We start from the raw sequence: 26,490 nt of genomic DNA on the forward strand, positions 1-26,490 counted from the left end.
CACTCATTACTACTCTAGACAAGCTCTGCTGCATTGGTATGGCCCATGCAGGAGTCCTCAGAGGACAGGTGTCATACTACTGTGGAACACTGGTCTCATGGACTCTGCCACTGTGTTTTCTTAACCCCTTTAGAACTGGGCATAAAGTTACCTTAAAGCGACTCTGTACCCACAATCTGACCCCCCAAACCACTTGTACCTTTGGATAGATGCTTTTAATCCAAGATCTGATCTGTGGTCCGTTCGGCAGGTGATGCAGTTATTGTCCTAAAAAAATACTTTTAAATTTGAAGTCCGTGCCAAATGGGAGTATCTGTGCCCTAACTTTGCACCACCTCTCATCCCTCCTCCCCACCCTCTTCATCATTAGGAATGCCACTGAAACATTTTTTCCATGTTGAACATTGCACAGGTCCTTTATGATCCAGCCCATGTGCCGGGCTGATACAGGTGGGTAATAGGAGGCAATCTACCTGGAGCATTCCTAATGATGAGGGTGGGGAGGAGGGATGGAGAGGTTGTGCAGACCTGGGCACTGATACTCCCATTTGGCACGGGCTTCAAGTTTAAAAGTATTTTTTTAGGACAATAACTGCATCACCTGCAAAATGGACCCCAGGACAGATCTTGGATTAAAAGCAGCTATCCGAAGGTACAAGTGGTTTTAGGGGGTCATATTGTGGGCACAAAGTCACTTTAAGGACCGGGCCAATTTTCAGTTTTGCATTTTCGTGTTTGCCTCCTCGCCTGTGGCAGACTCTATCAGAAGAGTGAAGACCTGACTGCACGGAGAAAGGTAAGAGACCACCAGCAGTCAGGCCATGCAATCGGTAAGTGACAGATGATGCCTCTGTCACTTACACTTAACCATTAGGCACCCCTGGATGTACCTGTATGTCCAGGGCCGCCCACATGCTCTGAACAGCCGCGGTCCCGGGTACCGCATGTAGCATGTATTACTATGCAGCACAGATCGTAATGAGAGATCATTGTACTTATACTAGAAGTCCCCCTGGGGTGCTTCTAGTATAAGTGTAAAAGTAAAAAATTAATAGAAAGCCCCCTACCCTAATAATAGTTTGAATCACCCCCCTTTTATAAATAAATAAAAATAAATAAATAAACATGTTTGGTGTCACCGCGTGCGTAATCGCCAGAACTATTAATTAATCACATTACTGATTTTTCACGGTAAACGGCGCAAGTGCAAAAAAATCCCAAAGTGCAAAATTGTGCATTTTTGGTCGCATCAAATCCAGAAAAATTGTAACAAAAAGTTGCATATGCGCAATCAAGGTACTGGTAGAAAGAACACATCATGGCGCAAAAAATGACACCTCGCACAGCCCCATAGACCAAAGGATAAAAGCGCTAAAAGCATGGAAATAGGGCGATTTTAAGGAACATATATTTGTTAACAATGGTTTGAATTTTTTAAAAGCCATCACATAATATAAAAGTTATACATGTTACATATCTTTGTAATCGTAATGACTTGAGGAACACATATAACAATACAGTTTTACCCCAGGGTAAAAAAAAAATACCCTTCAAATAAAAGAAATGCGTTGTTTTTTTCAATTTCACCACACATTGAATTTTTTCCTGCCCACTGTGGTTCCGTTCACCCAGGCTCACCAAATGGGTGGGCCCGAGATCCCTGGGCCTGACATTGTTGGTAAGACACGGGGGCAGGTTGAACTGCAGTTGAAGCAGCGGATGGTTGCAAGCTGGTGGAGGCAGAACTTGTGCAGAACTGGCCCCGTAAGGCACCAGGGAGGCGACAGTGGCAAGAATGGGCCAACTTCCTGTTGACCCAATGGGCAGTAACAGACATGTACTGCCCTTGCCCATAATCAAAGGACCAGACATCCTGGTCTATTCTGTGATTTTATTTGTTATTGTTATTTTAACCCGATTAAAATAACCCGAACTTTCTTAAAGTACGGTTCGGTGACGAATCTAACTTTTTGCAAAGTTCGTAACAAATCTGGTTTGTTACGGTTCCGTTCACCCATCTCTAGTAATAATATTTGCCTCTTGTATTAGTGTTATTTAGTAGCTATGACAACTATTCAGAGGTATATTATATTATCATGTATAATAATATGAAAATTATATATGTGTATTATAATTTTTCATATAGGGACAGTGCTCCTAACAGTGCTCCCGGCTAAAGATTATGCTGACTAACAGTGCAGGACCGACGCTGAAGACAAAGGTAAGACACATAACTTTCTCATCATTGTCCCAGGCGCTATAGGGGGCTATTCGAAGGTTACATTTGTCTAACCTGCTGATAGTTCCCCTTTAACATGCTCTAGTAAAATCTACTACCACAATTGCAGATGGAGAAAAATTTAGAAGACTTCTATTTCTGGCAAGATGGAATCCCTCAGTATGCTTTAGTTGTGCATAATTTTCTTCACCCAAAAAAAAAAAAGGTGCATAGGTTAACCCCTAGACGACCCAGGACGTAGAGTTACGTCATGGAAGTCTGTCACCAGACGACCCTGGACGTAACTGTACGTCCTGGGTGGTTCTCCCGCTATGAAGCACGCTCCGGAGCGGAGCGCGCTTCATAGCAGGTGGGGGCCGGCTGCAATCAGCAGCCGGGACCTCACCGGTAATGACACGCTGCAGCGATCGTGCTGCCGCGTGTCATTAACCCCTTAAACTTCGCGATCGCGGCGTTTAAGTGTAAGTGACAGGGGGAGTCCCCTGTCATTTACCGATCGGGAGCCCCGCAGTGTGACTGCAGGGGTCCCGATCGTTGAAATGGACCGCCGGAGGTCTCTCACCTGCCTCCGTGCGGTCCGATCGTCGATCTGCTGCACTAAGCCTGCACAGGCAGGCTCAATGAGCAGATCGCCGATAACACTGATCAATGCTATGCCTATGGCATAGCAATGATCAGTGTAAAAATCAAACTAGTGTATGTAAAAGTCCCCCAAAGGGACTTCAAATGTATAAAAAAAAAAAGTTCAAAACACTATTACACTACCCCAAAACCCCTCCCCCAATGAAAGTTGAAATCACCCCCCTATCCCATTATATAAATAAAACATATAAAAATAAATAAATAGATAAACATATAATATACCGTAGCGTGCATAATTGTCCGATCTATTAAAATATAACAAGCGTCATTGTGATCGGTGAACGGCGTACACGAAAAGAGGTAAAAAAGTGCGTGGATTACCGATTTTATGTTACATTATATATAAAAAAAAATCAATACAAAGTGATCAAAACGTCCGATCTTCACAAATATGGTATTAATAAAAACTAGAGATCATGGCGGAAAAAATGACACCCCATACATCCCTGTAGGTGTAAAAATAAAACTGTTATAAGTGTCACAATAGGCCCATTTTATTAATATTTAATTGCCAAAAAAAGGATTTCATAAAAAAATATATATATAACATTAGAGAATCTGTGTAACCTGCATATGGTTGTGTTCAGACTGACCTATAGAGTAATAGTATCATGTCGCTTTTACCATATAGTTCATTACGTAGACACAGAAACCCCCCAAACGTTACCATATTCCATTCTTTTTTACCATTTCACCAATTTATATCTTCATAAATAATATATTTGGAATTCCATCATACATGTTATGGTAAAATGAATGACGCCATTACAAAGTACAACTATTCCTGTAAAAAATAAGCACTTACATGGCTTGTAGATAGAAAACTGAGAGTGCTAGAGCTGTTAGAAGGGGAGGAGGGAAAAACGAAAACACTAAGATCAAAATTTGCGCGGTCCACTGGGTCATTTTGGGCCTGGTCCTCAAAGGGTTAGCAGGCCCAACTGAATAGCAACCACAATCACCAGACTTTACCCAATAGACTGTTTCTCTTGAGAAGTTATTACGGATTAAAGTTATTTAAATGATTATTCATTTATTCTCAATTCATCTAGTTATAAGGCGACATATCTATGTTACCTTCTTTAAGTCATGGAAGCAATTATGTTGCATCAAAAAGAATTTTTCATTGCAGTTTGTAGTAAAATAATAATAATACGTCTATACCGAGTCATCTGCCTCTAGAGAATACCTTTGTGTTTTTCTTTATTGTCATGGAACTAAGAAAGTGACAGTTTATTGTAAAGAAATTAAGTGTTCAAACAAGATAAATGCAGTTTTGACAGTTTGAGTTGCCACTTAAGTCTATTATTAGGCACATTTAGATTTGGCAACAAACAACAATTGAATGCATTGTTCTTTCCTGGGTTGATGTCTTTGACTTAATCTTACGTCATAATTATTTTACCTTTGACGCCGCCCTTGCACAATTTTTTTTATCTGGAACTGCGTTCCCATCCAAACCATATACAGTACAACCTTCCATGGTTTTCGTTCACTGCTTACTAGGAAGGGTAACCCATTGGGCCAGTTTCAATGAGTACAACACTTATTGGACTGATAGGGAGTACTTTTGACATCATGTGATCTCAAAGAGTGCTTTAGAGCATATTAATATCCATGTCATCTCCAGGAAGGTAAGAGATTCAGACCCTTCCAAGGACTCTCTCATCTCCTATTTTTCTAGCTGATGACATTCCTGGGTTACAAGGTTTTACAAAAGCCGGTCTATATCCAAGATGGAAAACTACATTTGCCAGCATGCATTGCACCTCAGAACTAACTGCCAAGTATCTGCCCATTGCTGGCTCAATCTGCTTCTGTTTTACACTGTAAACAAAATATCTATCTATACATCTTCATGGATAGAATAGAAGGAGAGAGATGAAGCAACTTTGGTTCCTTTCCCCATACTGCTTAGGAAGCTGTCACTGTTCTGTTGTTTTCCATCCGCTTGGCCAGGTGCTTATTGATTGGTGGGATGTCCATGGTGGGCAGGGTTACAGATTAGATGTTACAGCTTGCCTGGCAACAGAAGAGACAGAGATCATGTGACTTTGGTCTCAGAAGGGAGGGGGAGGACAGAGGAGTGTAGACAAAGTGGACCGGGAAGTGAAGATTTTCTGCAGCTTTAGGCTGGGTTCACACTATGTATATTTCAGGCTGTATTTGGTCCTCATGTCAGGTCCTCATAGCAACCAAAACCAGGAGTGGATTGAAAACACAGAAAGGCTCTGTTCACATAATGTTGTAATTGAGTGGATGGCCGCCATATAACGGTAAATAACTTCCATTATTTCAATATAACAGCCGTTGTTTTAAAATAACAGCACATATTTGCCATTAAATGACGGCCATCCACTCAATTACAACATTATGTGAACAGATCCTTTCTGTGTTTTCAATCCACTCCTTGTTTTGGTTGCTATACAGCCTCAAACATACAGCCTCAAATATACGTAGTGTGAACATAGCCTAGGAGTGTAAGTCAGGATGTGCTTAAATTACGTACCCCTTTAGGACCACTAGAGAGCTTCAGAAACTGATGCAGAAAAATGTGTCCAATATTTCCTTTCACGCTGTCATATACAGTATATATACATAAGCAGCTTATCCTGAAAAGCCTTCTTAAACAATGGTATGCTTTAAATAGGTCCCATGTGACTATCTACATTAGGGGGGTTGCTCAGATGAGGCTTTCTACTATAGGGGGACTGCACAGAGGGTGCTACCTACTATAGAGGGACTGCACAGAGGGGGCCACCTACTATAGGGATGCTAAATAGGCGAGGCTATGTACTGTTAGGGGGGGTGAGCAGAGAGCCTAATACTATATGAGCACTGCAAAGGGGGGCCTAATTCTCTAAGTGGGCTGCACAAAGGGGACTAATATTTTATGGGGTATAAAGGGGGCATAGGGGGCAGTATTGGCCCTCTTTGTAAATTTAAGGATCAAAATTTTGAATTATACCAAGCTCTGTTAGAGAAATTACCACAGAGGAGGATAATATCGTACTACGGATGAATCTGGAGAAACTGATGGCTTGGACACAGAAACTGCAAATGAAGTTTAGTGTGGATTAAAGGGGTGTGCGGCGGTAAGCAATTATTCACTAAATAACACACATTACAAAGTTATACATCTTTGTAATGTATGTTATATTAGTGAATGGCCCCCTTCCCTGTGTTCCCCCCCACCCACGCTAGACCCGGAAGTGTAGTGCTCTATAATCACCTTATTCGTGTCGACCCCTGTCCGCCATCTTGTAACAATGATGACACTTTCGGGCGGGCGGCCGGCCCGCTCCGACCGTCCCTCGTGCCAGCCGCCCTCTGCTACGTCATCAGCTGCTCAGCCGCGATTGGCTGAGCAGCAAATAACAATTGGCTGAGCAGCAAATAACAATTTGGTACTACTGAAATAAATAAAGCAAAACTACTAGCTATATTGTCACAGGATAATGACAAGAAAGAGTGCTTTTACATGCTGCAGCCGTGTACGCCAACAAACGAGGGCCAATTAGCGAGATTACTACTTGCAGTATAAGGCATGCTTTATTGCGGGGCCAGGCTGCACAAACAATCGCTATATCATTTGTGGGGCCATCAACATGCATTGTTATTGACCGCACATCTCCTGTTTACAATGAGATGTGCGGCCAATAACTATGATTCATTAGATTCTTAGTGGTATATTGTCTCAAAAAAGTATAATCTTATGATAATTGATAAGTGAACATTCATAACGTTTCGGATCGTCCAAACCCAAATGCTTTGCATTTCACTCAAGCTGCCTGGAGAATTTTGTCACAACCCTAGGTGTAATGGGTAGAGCTGGCTCGATAAGGGGGTTCTGCTGGGTCACCAAGGAGTGCTGATGTACTCTCTCCAAGGAGCAAAGTCTAAGGAGTCCCAATTTTTCACCAGAGCCTGCAGGATGGCTTCGTTGTGGGAAACTCCCAGGTTACTACCCTTAGAGAAGGTCCCACAGTGACTGCCAACTGAAGGAAATGAAGGGATACTGGAGCCAGGGACCAGATGTACTACTGGTGCTGCCAAACTTTGTGTAGAAAACAACCGGAGTGGAGCTGAGCAGAAAGCCAGTCTCAAGGTGATGGCAGTAAATACCCTCAGGTGATAAATCTAGAATTTGCTAGAATTTGTGTGCTGTCCCTTTAAATATAGGAGAACAAGCAGATGTCTGCCACAGGTAGAACCGAATGCTAAGGCTGGAAAGAAGCTGGAAGATAGACAGATGCCCGGCACATAGTATGACCCGCAGCAGGTATAGGATAACTAGCATGACTGTACCGGACAACAGGCCGCAGCCTTACACAAAGGAGTCCTGGGAAAAAATGGATGAAGCCAGTCAAATGTAGAGCATTCAGGTTCAGACAAATCCATATATTTGGCAAGTTCTCTCATTACTAGTTATAATATTACTGTAGGTTGGGGACCCATTAGACCCTATTACGGTACCCCTGAGTTGCACATGATCATCACTGTACATCTGGAACTAAAAATAGGCCTTTAATTGTATTTCTCAATATTATCTTAAATTATAGCCGTTGAATCTTTTACACTGGCCAAACAGAGGATGCTTTGTTCACTCAGAATACAATTATCTCATAAAATAATAATATAAATTGTGTTATGTTCTGTACATATGGATAACATATATGGGTCTAATCAACTACTGGATAGCCAGCCCTATTGCCAACAGCAAACAGTTTTACTGTGAAGTTGGGGTTAGAATTCCTCTGTGGTTTATTTATACTGTAAGCAGCAGCCTTTGTCTTTATCTTTCAAGGAAAATGATATTTTCAGAGAATTTTTAACAGTTCCAGTACTAATTGCAAACATATTGGCAATGTGGAATAGTATTACAGCTCGGAAGTGTGTTAATTAAACTGTGATCGCATTGATTAGTAATTACTCTCAGGTGTTTTCATTCAGTCATACTATAGGCACAGTTTTCCTAAATAAAATATTACCTTGGAAGAGAGCACTAGTAAATGCAATAAATCCGAACTTCACTGCTAGAAGTTTTGTACACATTTAGGAAAGTTTCGCTATATTCGGATTTTCTCCAATCAGTTTAATACATCTGCTAAGGAAATTAGCTTGAGGGAAAAAAATATTTGTTCATTCCAATGCTTATACCAGCTGTAAATGGCTATTTAAATTACATGCAAATAGGCATCCACTGACAGCATATGCTTCACATGTATAACCCACTACACGTGTTTGAAAATAAATTACTATTTACAAGTTCCGATGTTCGAAAATCTATTTTTGTATTTTAAGAAATTAAAAAATGGTACCTTAATTTTTTTAAATAATAAAATTAAAGTTACTATTGATATTTTTGTTTAGTTAGTTAGTAACTTAAAAAAATAATACTCTTTTGTGCTGGTAAATTGAAATACGTTCTATATATATCTATAAATCTATATCTATATCTGCCAAATGTTAAAAGAGTTTTCTCATCATAAAAATCAATACTGATTTGTTGGGGTCAAAGACAACTTGTCTACCACTAAGTGGGAGGAAAAGAAAAGAGCTCCCTTCTGTTTGTATCTGTGAATTAGGAGGCGGAGCTTCCTGATCCATCTCCAGCTTGAGCCCCAGTGTAATGCTATTCTATGGAGCAAGACTGGAGATGGGTGTCATCTAAGGGGTTAAAGAATTAAATAATGTACTACCCCCCTCCCGATTCTTCCAAGATCCCTCTGTGTATCCATATAGTGGTAAGGCCAAACTGTGCCTCCATATAGTAGTTAGGCCATCTGTCACCATATAGTAGTTAGATCTTTCTGTGCTTTACATATAGCAGTTATACCTTTCTGTGCCCCATCACTTTGTTCCCCCATATAGTTATAATGCCCCTCTGTCTCCATGAGACCATAATAGATATGAGATATCTTTTACCAGAGATTTGAACACTAGAAAAATCTCAAATTTCCCAGTGGGACTTATAATTCCCTTTTTGGGCACAGTGCTGCCATTTAATAAAATCAATGGCACTAGATCTTTCTATCCCTCTCTGGATCCAGACCGGACCACAGAAACAGCATCCTGTTCTCCAGCAATTCCTCCAGTTTCCAGACCTCTCTTGGAGTACATGCAGTGATAATAAAACTCTCAGTTGGCTTCCTGTTAGGTAAACAGGCACAAACAAGCTGGAGAGGTCTCCTTCTCCATAGGAGATTCTGTGGGTATTACCTGATAGTTTGCTCACTGAGCCACACTGGGCTTGGATTTCCCCATTACAGACAGGGGGTTGTCATCTTTCTTCAGGAGTGCCTCCAGAAATCAAGATCTTGAGTAGAGATGATCAAACATCTGGAAGTCTTAGGTTTGATTGAACTTTAACATTTTTGAATGTGCAGCATTTTATTCTCGATGCCTTTCTAATCCTTGGGAAAGGAGGATACAGCCTGAGTACCGCCTGGAATTTGGGGATACAGCCTATTACCTAGGTACTCTGTCTGTCTCCTCCTTCCCCACGGACAGGGAAGGCATCGGGAATCAAATGCTGCACGTTCGAAAATGTTCGAGTTCGATCGAACCTAAGATTTCTCAATATTCGATCATCTGTAATCTTGGGTGCCTCTACATCACCAAATTTAAGGTTGCTTACAGAGCTTCTTCAAGCCTGGCATGCCCCCCTGCATAAAGAAGGCTGTTAAGATCTGTGCCAGAGCACCAGTGAACCTCCAGCAATCGGGCCCCTGGACGACTCTCCAAGTCCAGCCCTAGGCAGCAAAGACAGCTTGTCTGCCATAATCCATTCACCTCAAGTGGGAAAACACCATGTAAAGAGGCTGGGGAGGAAATTGAGTTGCCCAAGAGACGACAGGGGCTCTGGACAGAGAGTCTGGCTGGAGATAGCTCCTTAGGTAAAGCCATAAGAAGGAACATGCTTGTGCTTAAGAGTTATTGGTAATAAACCAGGGCATTCGTTGGACTGTATCAAACAGGTTACAGTTTGGAGAGTTTACATCCCTTGCACATGACTGTAACAATGATATAACATTATCATTGGGACAAGATCCATTTTAATAGCAATGTTCTAAAGGGAAATTTACATCCAACTTTGGTATCTAAAAAATTATCTATTGAGGCCCAGCATCTGAGTCTACAAAAAAATTAAATAAACCAACCAACCAACCAACCAATATATTGATATTCCACTCTTGAACTCTTGCACTCTTCCACTCTTGAACCACCTCTGTTAGAGGTGATACCATAATACTGCATGTCTATCTTTCTTACTGTTATCCTGAAGTGTTGATCCAGAAAAAAGTAAAAAGTCCTTTTTTAAGTGTGGCAAATGTATTAACCCTTTAAGGACTTTTGCTTTATTTTTTTTCCTCCTCATATTTACTGCTTACATTTTTTCACCCACAAATCCACATGATCCCTTATTTTTTAGACCACTAATTGCACTTTGTGATTACAGATGTAGTTTTTCCATAAAATATGCTGGAAAGAAATTATTTGCCGGGTGAAATTGGAAAAAAAATAAAATTTTTATTTTTGGGGGTTTCATGTTTACGCTGTTTGCCCTATGGTAAAACTGACACTTTATCTAAATCCTTCAAGTCAGTACAATTACAACGATATGTAACTTTTATAACTTTTTTTTTTTTTTTTTTTTTTACAGCTTTTACAAAATATTAAAACCTTTTAAAAAAAACAAACTAAATGTTCCTCAAATGTCCATGGCAAAAATGTCCTTTATTCAATGCATTGTGTGCATTGGACATCCGTCTTCCCAGTGACTTCAATGCATTGCCATTGCAGTCAGTTAAATTGCGGCAAAAACCGGCGTTATTTTAAATATCAAAATTGGCCGCCTGTACGTCATGTGTCCTCAAGGTTGTTTTTTTTAAACCCCTGAATAAATGTGTCAATACATGTATACAGATATGTTATTCTGATGACTGTTTTTGAATGGACATATTACCTTTAACTTTTACTGAACATAGACATCAATATTAATTCCTGTTTTAGCTTTTTATTAAAATTGTGAAAATGGATCATTTGGATACAAACATTGGATAGCAAGGAATGTTTTCTTTCTCTTTTAATTCATATTGCCATGAAGCATACATACCTGAAAGAGCTATTGCTACTGAGAAGGATATCAGATTTGTAAAGGTCAGATTGACATATATGTCAGTGAACAGACAGATTGTAAAAGCCCTGGGGAATATAGAGCAAGAAAATCTGAGAAGCTATCTCGTTAGATTAAATTAATGTATTTAAATGATGTAATTTAAATATATGGCCAGCTTGATAGCTTGGGAACAAATGTAATAAAGTGTTATTAAAGATTTTAAGCTGTATCTTGAGTTGAATGACTAGAGAGTGCTTAAAAGATTAAAAGTGGATAGTGTCCATAATGATATTTAATTTGAAATTAAAAATATTTTTTCCTAATAGTGAAAATTCTGCTAAAGTCTTAATAGCTAAAAATGCCAAAAAGAAAGAAAAGTCTAGATAGGAGTCAAATTCTGTTCCCTTAATGTCCAGTGTTCATAACTGAGATATCAATCAATTGGATACCAGGCACGGCAGTTTAAAAAAGTAATACAATTTATTTTGGTTTCACCTTTAAAAAAGAAAAGTAGAATGTAGACAGAGTGCAATCCCTTAAAGTGTACTTTCAAAATCTAAATCAACAGTAAATGTGAAATAAAGCAAGTTTCCAATTTACATTCATTATTGTTGTTGTTATCATGCTGTAAAACAAAGCTAAACTTACCAGAAATCCAGGTCCAGTCTCCTGAAGGCAGATTTTCTAACTTGTGTTGGTTGAAAAAAAAAAAGAGAGTAAACACAGGAATTCTGGTCAGTACAGAGAGTCACGGCTCAATGTGTCCATCAATCACATGACTGCCTTCTCTCTGGGAGCGATCTGATGACCTGGGAAACACTGGACTTCCTGTTTTCTGACTCATTGAGAAAAAAAGAGTCAGAAAAGAGGAAGTGCCATGTTTTTTATGATAATTACAAAAATAATAATAATTGTAAATTGCAAATTTGCTTTATATCACATCTACTGTTGATTTAGATTTTAAAAGTTATAACGACAGGTACACTTTAAGGCTGTCTTAACAAATTCTTTTTTTTTGTGGTTTTAACATGCTCTTTTTGATTGAACTGTAGCAAAACCATTGGTGAATACCTGTCAATAAAAGATGGCTAAGTTATATTTTTAGGCCAGTTTCAAACATACTGCATTGCAAAGGGATTTCACGTTGTGAGTTCCTATGAATCTACATTCTCACAGCAGATTTTTATTCCGCTGTGAGAATGTAGCCCCTGGCCATTTAACCCACAGCTTCCTGGCTAATACATTACCTGTGCGCAATACTGTCTGCTTCTCCGGCTCCCTGATGTCCTGCTCAGCCAATCAGTGCACTCCCCCACCCCAGTGAATGTGTTAGGAACCGGACAGCAGGACAAGACAAGACAGTGAGCCCTAAGCTAAGCCCCGCCCACTGTCCTCTACCTACTTGCCACAATCCGCCCTAAAATGGAGGCGAGCAACTGGGCGGCAGTCCCTGCACTGGCTAGGTGGGACACAAAGACAAGACAGACAGACAAAACACAATGAAGAATGGTCAGCAATCCGGGTCACAACAGTCTGGCAGCAAAGGTACAAAATCAGGATCCAAAAGAGTAGTCGAATAACAGGCAATATGGTCAGGGGCAGGCAGCAAGCAAGGGTAGTCAGAAAACAAGGCAAGGGACAGAAAACCAGAGGTAACGCAGATAGATGCAGGCAGAGCTGAAATGCAGGACAGGGAAGCTATACTGAATAACCAGCAATGAACTGGGATACTGAGAATGACTTATAGTGAACCAGAGCCCGGTCCAGAATCCCATTGGAGCAGCCTCCTGACTGCAGAGCATACACAACTGATAACAAGGAAACTGACTGGCTATAAAATCCCTCAATCACAGAAACCAGAGCAAGAAAGCTTAACTCTGAACCTGCCAGAGAGCTACACAGGTGGATACGGGTGTGGTGGAAGCCTGCTAATCACCACCCAGCAAGGGCTGGAATAAGACAGTGTTCAGACCAGGTTCAGACATAAATGAAATACAAACATAAAAGTGCAGAATCATGGCCAAAAGCGCAGTCTCAGTCGTATCTTACGAACTGAGGACTGCGCCAAGGTTCCAACAGGAACATTCATGACAGAAGGATTGGCTGAACAGGACGGCAGTAACCCTGGAGCCAAAGAAGCAGCAAGAAGCATGGGCAGGTAATGTATTTGCTTTATAGCCTGGCAGCTGCTGAGTTAAGTAGGCCATGGCTAATAGTACAGAATACAGCTGTGGATTCCGCTGTGAGACTCGCAGTGTGAAATTAGCAGCAATACTGTCAGGGCCGGGACAAAGGGTAGGCAGGGGTAGGCGATGGCCTAGGGCGCCATCCGGTGGTGAATTACAGTGGGCGCTATTCTATCCACCACATAGGGGCCTCCAAAAGACTGAACCCGGTAGCAGGGTTTGTGGTAGAAAAGCAAACAGTAGAGGATGCACAACATCATTTTTTTTTTGGCGGGGGGGGGGGGGGGGGGGGAGCATTTGCCTTGTCCTGGCCCTGTACATGTGAAACTGGCCTTATACTGCATTTGTTTATGGAATTTTATCTCTCAAACTAATACACAGTTGCACACTTAAAGTGTCACTGTCGTGTAAATTTTTATTTTTTTTATTTTTTGCAGAAATTAATAGTACAGACGATTTTAAGAAACTTTGTAATTGGGTTTATTAGGCAAATATGCCATTATCTGCATTCAAAAAGCCTTTCCCCAGGTCCCCCCCCCCCTCTCTCTCATCCCCTGCTCATTATCAGGAAATATCGACTCTTTTACATCAGTCGGGCCCTGTCTGTTCTATGAAGAGGGAAGGGGGGAGGAGGAAGGAGAGAGATTAGTCGCCAGCAGAGAGCAGAAAACAAAGGATTACACAGCGTGGAACTGTGTGAAGGTGGTATTCAGAAGTCAGAGAGGTCAGTGCTGACTTCAGAGGAGATAGCCAGTGATGTAGCTGTAAATTAACTCTCTGTTGTCCTGTTTTGGTGCCTCATCTCCCTCCACTCCTCCCCTCTCTATAAGAGAACAATGAAGATGGGGGGAGAGCTTCAAACTGCTTTTTTATGATAAAAATGCATTTTTCGACTAATAAATCCAATTACAAAGTTTTTTTTTTAATCAACTGTACTATTGATTTCTGCAAAATAATTTAAATGACAGTGACACTTTAGGGCTGAAGGTACAAGGCGATACTTTCACATGTTACTAATGACTGGTACGCTTTAAAGGGGAACTCCAATAAAAAAAAAACATTTTTTGTTTTTTCAAATCAACTGGTACCAGAAAGTTATATAGATTTGTGAATTACTTCTATTTAAAAACCTTAAATCTTCCAGTACTTCACAGCTACTGAATGTCAGTGGTGTGTTTCTTTTAGTCTAAAGCAGTCCTGCCACCTCTGTTTATGTCATGAACTGTTCAGAGCAGTAGCAAAGCCCTAGTCCTGCTCTGAACAGTTTCTGACAAGGACAGAGGTGGCAGCAGAGAGCACTCTGTCAGACTGGAAACTGTACATCACTTCCTGTAGGACATACAGCAGCTGATAAGTACTGAAAGAATTGAGATTTTTTAAATAGAAGTAATTTATAAATCTATATAATGTTCTGGTACCTGTTGATTTGAAAAACAAATATATATTTTTTGCTGACAAGGACGCAGGGAGGGTTATCTGCCTTCCCACATTCTCACCTAATTATTCTCTTTTCATATTCCTTGTCTCTTTAACTCTGCCCTCTATCATGCCTCTCATCTCCGCCGAAAAAGTACAGCAATCAATGGGGTAATTCCCAGCAGTCAAAACACATGTATCTGTCAGGAATGTGCAGTGAGCCTGGTGTGAACTGGGCCTGTTTTTACCTTTTGTCTGACACACCCGTCTTCCTTTCAGCCTCCTGGCAATGCAGGAGTTACACTGCTCACTGATAGTCTTGATCACTGCAGCTGAGCAGTGTTTTTTGATTGACAGATGCCTCTGCGCTTGAGGATCAGAGCGCCAGTCCCATGGGGATCCGGACCGGGCTCTTGATCCTCATAAATGAAAGCATAGCCAATTATTCCTTGCTGGCAATTAGGTTTGATACCCTGATCCCAGCTCCCCCTATCTACTCCTGTGATCCCATTCCTAATCCCTCTGGTTGCTACTCGTTACCTGACCTCGATTGACCTTTTGACTATCCGTTTGCTTCCTGATTTTGTACTGCGTAGTTCGTTTGGTTCTGACCTGGCTTGTCGATCCTCCCTTATTGTGTTTGTCTATCTTGTTCAGTGTTTTTCACTTATTAGGTGTAAGTGGTTGTCCACGGCCGCCTAGGGACGACTGAGGCAAGTAGGTAGGGACAGTGGGTGGGTTCAGCTTCAGGGCCCACTGTCTAGACTTGTCTCATACCTCCCGTTCTGCCTCTGCTCTACTTGTCATATGGAAACTTATTTTACTTGTTAAATGCCAACTGGAGTAAGGTCAAAGGGTCAAAGGATCAAGAGGCGTGCCTGCAGCCCATAATCCAGGCTACCAATTCTAAGGGTAGAAAAAAGCAGAAGAAAGAAAAAAATAAAAGTAAACACATTCTTCCCTCTGAACCCCATCTCCTCTATGGTAAACTCTCCTCCACTTTCAAGGGGTTGATCAAGTTTTGGACTCTCATTTGCCATTACAAATTTCATCCCATAGCCTACATCAAAAAGTTCTGTCCTCCCCTCATCCTCAGTTTGGGAAGGATAAAAAAACAAAGATAAAAACTTATTTACAGTTTCACACCTAAAGCATTCTGCATTATTCAACATTTTTATTGTTTGCATATATTCTTCCTCTGATGGCATTTTATTTTCCTTCCACTTTCTAGCAACTGGCTTAGTTATAAATTCCAATTTCTCATTAAACCAATTCAACACAAAATCGCAAAAAGGCTTTATTGTTGTAATAAGCTGATAATTTCCCAACATACATCTCTGCATACATTAGGAGGAGTTTACTAATGTATGCACTAATGTATGCATTTTTTTTTTTCCGAAAAGAGAATGTGGGAAGAGGCATATTTCTAGCACTATTTTTGGTGCAAGCTGCACAACAAATTGAAAGGTATAAATTACTTCACATATTAGTAAATGACACAAAAAATACACCTTAAAATGTAAAATGTAATGGGCATGTCAACAGTCAGCAAAGTAAATTCTTCACATTGAGTTTAAAGTGACTGTACCACCAGGCCCAGGATAAAGCACTGGAGGCGGGCCGACCCACCCTTAGTGGGAGGAAACCCAAGCCCTTCTATGATAGGGTTCCATTGATTCTAATTGAGTCACGTCATGGAGGGGCTGGAGTTTCTTCCCACTAAGGGTGGGTCGGCCTGCCTCCAGTGCTTCAGCCTGGGCCTGGTGGTACAGTCACTTTAAGGATAAGTTAAAAAAGGATACCTATTCCTCTGTATGTACAGTGGATGTTGCCAAGAGGTTGCTAAACTTTTTTTTTCTTTGTAAGTTTAAGAACCTTTTTTATTTGTTTAAACTGTACTTTTTAGTAGTTTTTTTTATAAATTAATTTTTTTTTTCAGAATTAATAATTAAAAAAAAATTGTCACATTCCAAAAGTAAAAAAGAACCATTTTTCACAATAGCAGACAAGATAGCGCCCAAATCTAGAGCCACCCTACCACCACCGGTTTAGCATATATTAACATTATTACCCCATAACCTACCCCTACCTACCCCCCCTTACCCACCCCCATGCAGAGTGAAGGGAGAAAAGAGGAAAAAAAAAAAGAAAATAATAATAATAATAATTAGAAGAACAGATAAAAAAAAAAAGGAAGATTAATAAATTATAAATGACACACCTATCCATATAATTAACTAACATACACCAGGCCAGTTTACAAAGTTTTCCTACTTTCCCACTTACTCCAAATCCTGCAAAATCGAGCTAGCGCTCTACTCGATTGTCTTATTGCAAGGGATCTTTCATATTTATAGACTCGATCTACTAAAAATACTTACTCCTGAAATGAGGGCAGTACAGTTCCCATCCAATACCGAGAGATAATTACTTTGGCTAGCGCAGTAAGTTTGTTTATTATTCTGCCATCCGCAGAGTCATTGGGGTATGCCCCCATCAATATCGGGAATGTCTCATCATCAATAGATATTCCAAGAGTCTTAACAATAAAGTCTATTATTTTCCTCCAAAAAGCCTGGACAGATGGGCAGCTCCAAATTGAATGAAAAAAATCTGCTTGCTCCTGCTGACATTTTGGGCACCGAGAGTCATCCCTACATTTAGTCTGCGCCAGTCTCTGAGGGGACAGATATACTCTGTAAAGAATCTTTAACAAAATCAGCTGGTGAGAGGCACCAAAAGATAACGATTTTAAATAATTTTTCATTATCTCCCATTGGGCATCAGTTATATCTCCTATCCTGAGGGCCCATTTTTCCTTCATTTTTAAGAGATACGGATTGCTCCTCTCCCGAACCAGAAACCTGTAAATAATAGACAGAACTTTCCTCCCCCTAGGCAACTTTTCAAAATAAACAAAAAAAGGGTGTGATTCAACACGCCATTGACGCGAGCCTCCTGAACTTTTAAAAGCGTCTAAAAGTTGTAAGTACCAAAAATGCTGTGTGTCTCCCACCTTGTAAAATCTTTCACAGTCATCAAAGCTAATTATTTCTTGCCCCACTACCAATTGACTCGCATACTTCAGTCCCCAACTGATCCAAAACTGTGACTCTGGAATTTTTAGAAATTCACTAAATGCAACATTACCCCATAGTGATGAAAATTTAAAGTTTCCCGTACAGTTACAAATCTTTTTCAAGTGCTTCCAAATTTTACAATATTTACTAACCTGTGCTAAAATTTTAGATCCTCCGAACCCTGCATCTACACAAACCATAACATTATCATATCTCCAGTGACTGTGCTCCATTATAAATTTTAGAACTGGAGAATTCTCACCCTTGTGCAAATCTTGTGTTCCTATAGCTAAATAATATATAAAAAAATCTGGTAGTCCACACCCGCCTTCTTCCAATGGAGGAGTCCAGCTTCTATACCTTAGTCTGGGCTTATGGCCACCCCATATAAAAAGATTCAAAGTTACCATCAGAAATCAGAAATATTGCCTTACATCATTTTCAGGAGCTATATAAGTCTGCTGACAAAAATGATGTTGGGAGGGTGAATGCATTGTTAGATGGCCTAGCTATGCCTAAAATGAATGCTGAAGATTTGGTTCGCTCTCTTAATAGTTTTCGGGGTCAATCCACGCCTGGTACAGATGGGCTTCCATTTGAAATATACAAAGAATTTCAGGATGTACTCCTCCCTAAACTGCTAGAGACTTTTAGGGACTCGTGTTTTGAAGGAGCTCTCCCCCGCTCTATGCGGGAGGCTTGTATAGTCCTTATAGGGAAGAAAAATAAAGATCTAACAAAAATTGATTCATACCGACCCATTTCTTTATTGAATACTGACTGTAAAATTCTGGCCAAAGTACTTGCCCAAAGACTTGCACAGGTGGCGCCAGAGGTGATTGGGGAGGAGCAGACAGGCTTTGTCCCGGGTAGGTTTATTCAGGATAATATCTCTAGAGTATTTGCAAACTTACAGTTGGATGAGGATGTCTCCCGCTCCATCCTGTCGCTTGATGCCACAAAGGCGTTTGACAAGGTGGAGTGGGGGTTCCTCAGGAGGGTACTGGAAAAGATGGAATTAGGAGCTAACTTTATTTCTTTGGTGAAGTTGCTGTATTCCCTCTCTCTGGTTAAGGTGTTGGTTAATAAAGAGGCCTCTGATTGGTTTTCCCCCTCGAGAGGTACGAGACAGGGCTGTCCCCTTTCCCCCCTTCTATTTGTTTTTTATATTGAACCTCTTGCATCTCTTATTAGGTCCTCCCCACAAGTGCTGGGGTTTGGGCTGAAAGGCCAAGAAGAAAAAATTTTGTTATATGCGGACGACATTTTCTTGTTCGTAAGGGGTGGCGAGGGGGCAGTCCGCAAAGTTATGGACCTGGTGCATAGTTTCGGGGAGGTGTCAGGATTAGAGGTAAATTGGAGCAAATCGGGTTTGCTCCCTCTCGAACCAGATGCCTCACTGGGTGGAGTGAAAATCTCGGTTATTCAGTCAGGGGGGTCACTGGAATATTTGGGTGTTCGTATCTCAAGTAAGGTTAATGACTTTGTGGAATTGAATTTAACCCCGTTACGTAAGAAGATTCAGAGTAAGATTAGTTTTTGGTCACGTTTGGCTCTCCCGATGGCCGATAGGATGGCCTTGATAAAAATGATTATTTTGACCCAGGTGCTGTACCTTCTATACGCAGCTCCCATTAGGATCTCTAAGACATGGTTTGATATAAATTCATTTTTAAATATAATTAATGTGCAATGCCTAAGTGTTTAGCTTCGTTTATACTGTACATTCAATCATCTCTAGTTCATGTTCACATAATCCATTTTATATGATTTAGATTTTTGTCTTTTAGTCAATTTGACACATGTAATTCTGTTTTTACATTAGGTTTTAGAATTGAGACATTTGCTTTTTAGTGATGCTTTACCATCCAAGGCTAAAATATAAGGTTGTTTGCTTCTTAGGTAACAGCTTGTCTCATGATCAAAGGATATATAGCATAGTGACAAACAAGTGAGGGATGATGTCTGGTTTTAAATTGTAAAACAACTAGTTGATAATGAGAAAAGTGTCTCACCTGAAAAACTAGAAGAGCTGCTATTTTTACCCAGACGCCCTATGACAGCACCCCTGGAGAGGACCTCCCACCGCAGGACAGGAAACCTGAGAAGATAAAAGTCTGACACTCCTTTCCACACCTCAGTTCAGGTTTCCTGTCCGGCGGATGGGAGGCCTCTGAAGAGTCCCATAAGGGATGAAGTTACCTTCTCCACGTCGGCTGCAGGACCCCCTTTAGCCTAATCCACTGAGGGTTTCCCTGAGGGCAGAAGTCTGTCCCAGGACAGCAGCCCTAAGTCAGGTCTGAAGCTCCCCTGGTCAGGGTGGGATGCCTCCCCTCCAGTCCCCGGTCCCTGTAGTTTCGGGGGGATGCCGGGTGCTGGGGCAGAGCGGGCCATGCCTGTCTCCCCGGTCTGAGCGTGGCGGGCTGCGGCGTGCGCTCCATCTTGCGTTCCAGGGCCTGGGGGTGCGTGTGCGCGGCCGCGTCAGAGCGCTGTGCGTCATGACGTAGGCTCCGCTGGATGTGACTGAGCCTGTGACGTCGGACGCCGCATCCGGAAGGGGAGCTCAGCGGTCCCGGCTTCCTCAAAAGGCCAGGGGAAGCGTCCTTCCCTGTCCATGCCTCCTATAGCGTCCAGGAGCGGAGGACTCAACCAGCCAGCACCACCTGTCTGGTGCATATTCCGGCCTTCAGCATGTCTGAATCTTCGGGCAGGAAAGGAAAAGGACGCCATGATCGCTCCTCCAGGTCTGACAAATCAGACAGATCGGATAGATCAGCTAAGGAGAAGCATGAAAAACCCAGCAGACCAGAAAGACCGGAAAAACAGCATGAGAGCCCGGTACCTGGGGTGATGGGATACATCTTGGTGAGCGTATGTATTTCCGTTTTTTGTGCTAATATAGCATTTTTTATGTGGTTTTGTTTTAGGTTTCTGATAAAGTTTCTAAAAAAGCCACTTCTAAATGCCACCATAAGGAGTGTGGAGAGTGTAGGGTTCCCCTACCTGATGACCACCCTAGATCCTTATGCCAGCCATGTATTGACAAATTGCTAGCTCAGGAAACATCATCTCTAGCTGACACCTTGAAACAGATTGTGAGAGATGAAGTCCAAGCATCCCTTAGAGGTTTTGGAGTGTTGGGGCCTACTACTTCAACCCCTGTTATGTCTGTTGCCTCTATTAATATTGAAGAGGATTGTCCATCAGAGGCTCCTATATGTGAAAAAAATTGTTGAAGACGGGGAAATTGAGTATATCCCGTCAGACAATGAGGAGGCGGGTCCATCTTCTAGAGTTCTTTTCCCCACTGAAGATATTGACCAGCTAATTAAAGCCATAAAAGCCTCTATGAATATTGAAGAGAAAAAGACCCCTTTATCTGCAGAAGATGCCTTGTATGAGGGGTTAACTCCTAAAAAGTCTCGTACCTTCTCACTCCATAAGAGTGTCAAAGCTTTAATCGACAAAGAATGGCAAAATCCCGATAGGAAGTTTTGTATCCCCAGATACTTCAAAAGGAAATATCCCTTTGAGGACTGTGACTCCAACACCTGGGATAAACCCCCGGTCATTGATGCACCAGTGGCAAAATTAGCAAAGAAAAATAGCCTACCCTTTGAGGATATCGGTACCTTGTCAGACCATATGGATAGGAAATCTGAATACTACAATAAGAGAACATAGGAAGCAGCTACGGGAATCCTGAGAACTAGCATAGCTTCCACCTGTGTAGCAAGATCTCTAAGGGTATGGCTCGCTAAATTAAAGTCTCAAATAGCTGATGAGCCTGCATGTGAAAAGGTCCTAGCAGATATCCCTGTTTTAGCCAAAGCTGCTGATTTTCTTTCAGATGCCTCCGCGGACAGTATTAAGTTAGCAGCAAAAGCGGCCGCACTTTCCAACTCCGCCAGAAGAGCATTATGGCTCAAGACGTGGAAAGGGGATATCACGGCAAGAGGAAAACTTTGCGGTATTCCTTGTGATGGCAGTCTCCTCTTCGGTCCCGTCTTGGATTCACTGTTAGAGAAAGCCTCTGATAGAAAAAAAGGGTTCCCTGCACAGCCTAGAGCACAGGAGACATTTAGGCAGAAAAAACAATATAAAAAGCCCTTTCGTAATACTCAGGACAATAAAAGATTTAGAGTGCCAGCTAAGGGGAAGGGATACATCTTTAACTCTAAAGATGACAAACCAAAATCTTCCCAACAATGACGTTCTCTGTCTCAGTTCACCCGGGCTTGGGAGAACATTTCCCCCTGCCCTTGGGTTCTAAGTTCAATTTCATTGGGACTTCTCCTGGAGTTCAGGAGTTTTCCCAGAGACAGATTTCTCCCCACCAGGAGATTAACAGTAAAACAGAAGATTATAGAAACAGAAATTCTCTCTTTAATACAAAAACAAGTATTAGTCCCAGTCCCCTTAGATCAGCAGAAGAGAGGATTCTACTCACCTCTATTCCTAGTCAAAAAACCAAATGGTTCATTCAGGGTGATCATAAATCTCAAGGGTCTGAACAAGTTTCTGCAATACAAGAGGTTTCGTATGGAAACCTTAAGATCTACAATAAACCTTCTGTTCCAGGACTGTGTGATGGCTTCCATAGATCTAGAAGACGCCTACTACCACGTACCTATTCACGCGTCTCATCAAAAATTTCTGAGGGTAGCGGTCTGGATAATAGACAAATGCAGTACAGAGCCCTTCCCTTTGGGTTCTCTCAAGCCCCGAGGGCATTTACAAAAATAATAGCGGATATGGCTTCCTTCATCAGGAAGCAGGACATAATATTTGTGCCATATCTAGACGACTTCCTCCTAGTGGCGAACTTGGAAGCACAGCTACATCACAACATCACACTAGTTTCCGAAATAATCCAAAGATTAGGATGGAACATAAATTTGAAAAAATCAAATTTGGTGCCCTCAAGGCAATGTGTTTTTCTTGGAAATCTGTTAGACTCTTCTCAACAAATGTCTCTTCTTCCCCTCACAAAGCAGGAACTGGTCAGACAGAGTCATGGACTTATTCCTTTCTCACACACCAACACTACGGGAAGCAATGTCGGTGCTAGGTCTCCTCACGTCATGTATACAATCAGTAAGGTGGGCTCAGTACAGGACAAGACTGCTGCAGATGGACATTCTAAAAAATTGGGACGGTTGCCAACAGTCACTCAACAAGAAGTTTCTCCTGAGTTCCACAGCAAGGGTAAGTCTGCAGTGGTGGCTAGTTCCTCAGAACCTAAGGGAGGGAGTATGTTGGAACCCCTCACAGATGATAAGAATCACAACAGATGCCAGCCCTTGGGGATGGGGGGCTCACACAGATCAAGCTTTTGTCCAAGGCAGGTGGCCTCAACATCTCAGGCATCAGACCTCAAACTACAAAGAGCTATATGCAGTATTCCAGGCCTTACAGGATCTCTCTCCTCTATTATCATTCAAAGATGTACAGATTTACTCAGACAACACCACAGCAGTGGCCTATATCAACAAACAGGGGGGCACTCGCAGCAAATCCCTCCTCCATCTCTCCCATCAGATCTTTCATTTTGCAGAGAACAACCTACTATCCTTATCGGCGATCCACCTAAAGGGAAAACTAAACCGTCAGGCGGACTTCCTCAGCAGGACCACAATCAGCCAGACAGAATGGTCCCTCAACCAGGATATATTCTACAAGGTAGTAAAAAGGTTCGGTTCTCCAACAATAGATTGGTTCGCCTCGAGGAAGAACAAGAAACTGAGGAGGTTCTGTTCTCTAGACCCAACAGAAAATCCAACAGCAATAGACGCATTTGCCCAAGATTGGAGCAGAGAGATGGGGTACGCCTTTCCCCCAATCAGCCTTATTCCCAGGGTGCTGAAGAAGATTGTCCAGGACAAAGCCAGAATGATCCTGATAGCCCCCTTCTGGCCAAAACGTCCCTGGTTCACGCTTCTAAGAACTCTGTCAATAGACCAGCCGTGGATTCTGCCAGAAATCCAAGACCTTTTGACGCAGGGGCCAATAGTTCATCCGATTTCACCACACTTGCACTTGACTGCATGGATGCTGAGAGGTTAATACTGAAAGGTAGGGGACTGTCAGATTCAGTAATCAACACCATGCTGGCCTCCCGGAAGGAAGTAACCTCCTCAATATACCTAAGAACATGGAGAGCATTTTTAAGATTTACACAGGGCAGACAGAATCCTTTGGGGGAACCAAACATCCCTCTTATCCTGGGGTTCCTTCAGGCAGGTCTAGAAAAAAACCTAAAGCCTAGCACCCTCAAAGTGCAGATCTCTGCTCTTAGTACATTTTTAAATGCAAAATTAGCTGACAACTTGCTAGTAAAGAGATTCATCACAGGGGCGGTAAGGTTAAATCCTCCTTCCAGATTAACGGTCCCACCATGGGACTTAAATCTAGTCTTGGAAGCCCTCACGAAACCTCCTTTTGAGCCTCTAGACTCATTGCCTCTAAATATTCTATCTCTCAAGCTCTCCTTTCTTCTCGCCATCACCACAGCTAGAAGGGTTAGTGAGATCCAGGCCCTCTCAGCCTTTCCTCCTCACACTCAGGTCCTAGATGATAGTGATTATGAAAACACTCCCCTCTTTCCTTCCTAAGGTAGTGTCGGAGTTTCACAAAAACCAGTCAATTGTCCTCCCTACCTTTTGTGACAACCCATCCAATGATAGGGAGAAAATCTTTCACAACCTAGATGTTAAAAGATGCCTCACAAAATACCTGCAGACCACAGAAAATTTCAGAAAATCAGAAAACCTGTTAGTACAGTTTTCAGGTGTTAACAAGGGTAAGACAGCCTCCAGACCTACAATTAGCCGCTGGATAAAACAAGCAATCACTCTAGCATACACTTCTCAGAGTAAAGAACCACCTTCTTACTTCTCAGCTCATTCCACTAGGGCTATGGCAGCTTCTTGGGCAGAAAAGGCTGATGCCTCCTTAGACCAGATTTGCAGGGCGGCTACTTGGTCTTCACCACATACCTTCCTACGCCATTACAGGCTTCAACTAAATCCTCTGTCTGATCTGTCCTTTGGTAGGAAAGTTCTTTCGGCAGTAGTCCCGCCCTTATTAAATTTCTAGTTTTTCCTCCAGGGGTGCTGTCATAGGGCGTCTGGGTAAAACCAGAATTACTTACGGTAATGATGTTTCCATAAGCCCATGACAGCACCCCTCTGGTATACCCCCCCATATTGTTATTATTATTATTATTTCTATGGTTATTATTAATATCCTTATCGTTTCATTGTTTATGTAAGACTACTCACTAAGTGAGAATTGTTGTTCCGCTGGAATACTCTTTTAGAACTGAGGTGTGGAGAGGAGTGTCAGACTTTTATCTTCTCAGGTTTCCTGTCCTGCGGTGGGAGGTCCTCTCCAGGGGTGCTGTCATGGGCTTATGGAAACATCTTTACCGTAAGTAATTCTGGTTTTTATACAAACTCAAAAACTTTCATTATTTTTTTCTTTTTACCATATTTTTCTATATATGATTTCAAATTTTTCATTCTTTTAGAATTCTTTAACATTTTTAGAAGTTTTGTTTATTTCAATTTATACTGTATCTCGGGTGCCATGTGTAGCCCGGGACCGCTATTATCGGGCGTGGTCCGATCGCTGCGCCCGCTAATTATACTCTTTAAATGCAGCTGTCAAAATTGACAGCTGCATTTAAAAGTATTACTGGCCCCCTTTCCCTGGTGTCTAGTGGGGAATCTCATTGCGGTGGGGAGATTCCTTCTGCTTACCGAGCCAGGGCTCAGCGTCGCTCCGACGCTGATTCCGGCTCGGCATTCTATTCTTCTGGTTTGCTGCAGACCAGAGTAATACAGCAATGATCTGATCGATCATTGCTGTATAAAGTATACTGCAGTGATTTCTATGGGAGATCACTGCAGTAATATTGAAAGTCCCCCAGGGGGACTAAAAGTTAAAGTGTACAGTAAAAAAAAAAGTGTTTTTATTAATAAAAAATATCCCCTCCCCTAATAAAAGTCTGAATCACCCCCCTTTTTCCCATTTTATAAATAAAAATAAATAAATAAACAAACATATTTGGGATCAACACCTGCGTTATCGCCCAAACTATTAAATTATCACATTCCTGATTTTGCACGGCAAATGGCGTAAGTGCAAAAATCCGTAAGTGCAATATTGTGCATTTTTTTGTCACATCAAATCCAGAAAAATTGTAATGACAAGTGATCAAAAAGTAGCATATACGCAAGTAAGGTACCAATAGAAAGAACAGATCATGGCGCAAAAAATGACACCTCACACAGCCCCATAGATTAAGGGTATAAACCCACACACCGTATACGCAGCAGATACGCAACAAATACGCAGCAGATTTGTTGGTACAGATTTGATGCTGTGTTCAGTTATTTAGATCTAATCTGCTGCGAGTTTTCTGCGAGTTTGCTGTGTATCGCAGCAGTAAATACGCTACATATACGGTGTGTGGGTTTATACCCTTAAGGACAAAAGTGTTGTAAGACTGGGAATAGAGCAATTCTAAACACATTTAGTTTTTTTTAAAGGTTTTAATTTTTTAAAAGCTGTCAGATGAAATAAAAGTTATACCAGTTACAGTTACCAGTTAATGTAATCGTATTGACTTGAGGAACATGCATAACATGTCAGTTTTACCATAGGGTGAATGGCGTAAACACAAAAATAACCAAAATGAAAACAAATTCTTTTTTTTTTTTTTTTCAATTTCACTGCACAAATTTTTTTTTCTGGTTTTACAGAATATTGTATGGAAAAATTAAGACTGCCATTGCAAAG

This window comes from Dendropsophus ebraccatus, chromosome 6 (genome assembly GCF_027789765.1).
Source record: "Dendropsophus ebraccatus isolate aDenEbr1 chromosome 6, aDenEbr1.pat, whole genome shotgun sequence".
NCBI classification, from domain to species: Eukaryota; Metazoa; Chordata; class Amphibia; order Anura; family Hylidae; genus Dendropsophus; species Dendropsophus ebraccatus.